This window comes from Lutra lutra, chromosome 2 (assembly GCF_902655055.1).
Source record: "Lutra lutra chromosome 2, mLutLut1.2, whole genome shotgun sequence".
NCBI lineage: Eukaryota > Metazoa > Chordata > Mammalia > Carnivora > Mustelidae > Lutra > Lutra lutra.
The window spans coordinates 197,031,498-197,035,569 of record NC_062279.1 but is presented as its reverse complement, the minus strand read 5'-3'; the positions used below and the strand labels follow the sequence as shown (position 1 = coordinate 197,035,569).

The 4,072-nt window shown below is 38.0% G+C and overlaps 1 pseudogene; it reads left to right on the top strand.

The window, feature by feature from the left end:
* Positions 1-1,480: 1,480 nt before the first annotated feature.
* On the top strand, positions 1,481-2,062 carry LOC125094381 (60S ribosomal protein L17-like; annotated as a pseudogene).
* The last annotated feature ends 2,010 nt before the right edge of the window (positions 2,063-4,072 follow it).

Here is a 4,072-nt window from a genome sequence, read left to right as displayed (position 1 = left end):
GTTTTTTGGTAACTATTTTGACAGACTTTAATATTTAGAATAGTTTTATGTTCACAACAGTATTGAGCAGAAGGTCCAAGGGCACATGCCTGGCTCTGTTGGGTAAGCGTAGGATTCTTGAATTCAGCTCAGGTCATGATCTCAGGGTTTTGAGACTGAGGGTCGTGAGATTGAGTCCCATGTAGGGAGTCTGCTTGAGACTGAGATTCTCTCTCCCTCTGCCCACACCCCCCACTCCCAACACCTAAGAAGGTACAGAGATTTTCTGTGTACTCCCTGCCCCCACACATCTACAACCTCCCCTATTATCAGAATCCCCCACCAGAGTGGTCATTTGTTGCCAGTGGTGAACCTACACTGACACATCATTGTGTGACGCAAAGTCCCTAGTCTGTATTAGGGTACAGTCTAAAAGGCATTGTGCATTCTGTGCGTTTGGCCAAATGTATAATGACCTGTATCCATCATTAGAGTATACAGAGTGTTTTCCCTGCCCTAATAATCTTCTGTGCTCTGTCTGTTCATCCCATGCCCCCCAAATCCCTGGCAAGCACTGGTCTTTTCATTGTCTCCATAGTTTTGCCTTTTTCCAGAATGTTATATGTGATATGTCATATATGATTGGACTCATATAGTATGTAACCTTTTTAGATTGGCTTCTTTTACCCAGTAATATACATTTAAATTTCTTCCATGTTTTTTCCTTGCTTAAACAGATCATTTTTCTTAGTGCTGAACAGTAATTCCCTGTCTGGATGTATCCCAGTTTATCTATTTACCTACTGAAGAATGTCTGGATTGCTTCAGAGTTTTGGCAATTATTAATAAAGTTGTTATAAACTTTTTTTTATGTGGATTTTTGGTGTAAACATACTTTTTTTTCCAACTCCTTTGAGTAAATACTAAAGAGTGAGATTGCTGAATAGTATGGTAAGAGTATTAACTTTTGTAAGAAACTGCCCAAGTGTCTTCCAAAGTGGTAGTACCACTTTGCATTCCCACCAGAAAAGAATGAGAGTTTCTGTTGCTCCTCATCTTTGTCAACATTTGGTGTTGTCAGTTTTGGATTTTGGTCCTTCTAATGAGTGTGTAGTGGTATCTAATTGTTTTGGTTTGCATTTCCCTGATGATACATGATATGAAGCTTGTTTTCATGTGCTCATTTGCCATCTGTGTATCTCACTTGGTGAGGCGCCAGTTAAAGTTTTTGGGCTGCTCTTTAATTGGGTTGTTTGTTTCACGTTGAGTTTTAAATGTTCTTTGTATATTTTGGGTAACAGTCTTTATTATGTACTTTTTGCAAATATTTTTCTCCATTTGTAGCTTGTCTTTTCATTCTCTTGATAGTATATTTTGCAGGCAGAAAGCTTTACTTTTAGTGAAGTCCTGCTTATCATTTATTTCTTTCATGGATCATGCCTTTGCTGTTGTATTTAAAAAGTAATTTCCACCCCTAAGTGGCCTGAGGTCACCGCTGAAAATGGTTCGCTATTTGCTTGACCCAGAAAACTCTACAAAATCATGCAACTCAAGAGGTTCAAATGTTTGTGTTTACTTTAAGAAAATGCTTGAAACTGCCCAGGCCATCAAGGGTATGTATATCTGAAAAGCCACCCAGTATCTGAAAGATGTCACTTTGCAGGAGCAGTATGTGCCATTCTGTCACTATAATGGTGGAGTTGGTAGGTGTGCCCAGCCAAACAGTGGGCTGGACATGGGGTCAGTGGCCCAAGAAGAGTGCTGAATTTTTACTGCACATGCTTAAAAATGAAGAGAGTAATGCTGAGCATGAGGGTTTGGTTGTTGATTTTCTAGTCATTGAGCACATCCAGGGGAACAAAACCCCCAAGATGTGGAATAGAATTTAGGGCTTATGGTTGGATTAACCCATACATGAGCTCTCCCTGCCAACTGAGAGGATCCTTCCTGAAAAAGAGCAGATTGTTCCGAAACCAGAAGAGGAGGTTGCCCAGAAGAAAAAGACATAGAAGAAACTGAAGAAACAAAAACTTATGGCCCAGGTGTATATTCTGCATAGAATAAATACAAATAAAAATAAAAAGAGAGGGGCGCCTGAGTGGCTCAGTGGGTTAAGCTTCTGCCTTCGGCTCAGGTCATGATCCTGGAGGCCTGGGATCGAGCCCCACGTTGAGCCCCACATCCGGCTCTCTGCTTAGCAGGGAGCCTGTTTCCCCCTCTCTCTCTGCCTGCCTCTTGCCTACTTGTGTTCTCTCTCTCTCTCTGACAAATAAATAAATAAAATCCTTAAAAAAAATAAAATAAAAAGAGAAAAAAAGTGATTTCCAAACCCAAGGTCATCTAGATTTTCTCCTATGTGGTCTTTTAGGAATTTTATAGGTTTGCAGTTTACATTTACTCCATGATCCTTTTTGAGTTAATTTCTTACTGTAAGGGTGCAAAGTCTGTGTGTAGCTTCGTTTATTTGTTTTTTTAATTTAATTTTTTTTTTGGTTCAAATGTTCATTTATTTCAGTACTGTTTATTTAAAAGACATTCTTTTCTTCATTGTATTGCCTTTGCTCTTTTGTCAAAGATCACTTGACTATATTTATGTGGGTCTGTTTCTCAGCTCTCTATTCTGTTCCATTGATCTTCACTAACTCACACATTCACTAGTACCACATAGTTTTATAGTATCATGAAGTCGCATAGTGTCAATCCTTAGACCTTGTTCTGTGCCTTTAATATTGTGTTGGCTGTTTTGAGTCTTTTGCCTCTGCACTTAAACTTTAGAATCAGTTTGTTGATATCCACAAAATAACTGGGATATTGATTAGGATTGTACTAAATCTGTAGATCAAGTTTGAAGAACTGACATTTTGATAATATTTGAGTCTTTCTATTATGAACATGGAATATAGTTTCCATTTATTTAGTTTTTCTTCGATTTCACTCATCAGAGCTTTGCAGTTTTTCTAATAGAGATCTTGCATGTATTTTGTTAGATTTATACCCAAGTATTTCGGTTTTTGGAGGTGCTAATGTAATGTAAATGGTAATGTGTTTGTAATATCAAATTCAACTTGTTCATAGTTGATTGATTGACTTTTTAACTTTCTATCCTGAAACCTTGCTATAATCACTTATTAATTCTATATTTTTTCTATATTATTGCCAAGCTGTTATCTTAGTGGCTGTTGCAGTTTGCATTTCCATTTGAAATTGATAAACATTCCTATTCCTAACATTTTCCCTAACAGATTTATTGTCAAACTTTTAGATTTTGCCAGTCTGATAGGTGAGCAATGTTTCCTCACTATAGAGCTGTTGAGAATTTCTCTTATTAAGTGAGGTTGGCCACTTTTTTTCTTTTAGGGTCATTTCTGTGTTCTTGTTCTGTGAACTACCTATACATACTCTTTCTTCATTCTTCTACTGGATTGTTGCTCTTTTTATCTGAGATTTTGGGGAGCTCTTATTACATCATTTATGCTGGACTTCCGTCCCACCCCCTCATCAGTTATAAATAATTTCTCCAAGTTTTTATGTACATTTTAAGAAACACTGTACTCTGGTCTACAGACAATTTTATTTTTTATTTTAATTTATTTAATCACTTATCTATTTATTTAAAAGATTTTGTTTGTTTATTTGACACACACACACACACACAGAGAAACAGTGAGAGAGGGAATACAAACAGGGGGAGTGGGAGAGGGAGAAGCAGGCTTCTTGCTGAGCAAGGAGCCCAATGCAGGGCTTGATCCCAAGACCCCAGAATCATGACCCAAGCCGAAGGCAGAGGCCTAATGACTGAGCCATCCAAGTGCCCCTTATTTTTACTTTTTAAAAGATTTATTTATTTATTTAAGAGAGAGAGAGACCCATAAGCTGGGATGAAGGGCAGAGGGAGAAGCAGACTCCCCGCTGAGCAGGGAGCCTAATGTGGAGCTTGATCCCAGGACCATGGGAATATGATCTGAAGCAAAGGCAGACACTTAACCGACGGAGCCACCCCTGCAGGATATGTTTAAATTATTAGTTAATTATTCATTCTTCTTTCTTGAATTTTTATTGGGTATTGAGATAGTTAGGAAGATTTCCCTGATCT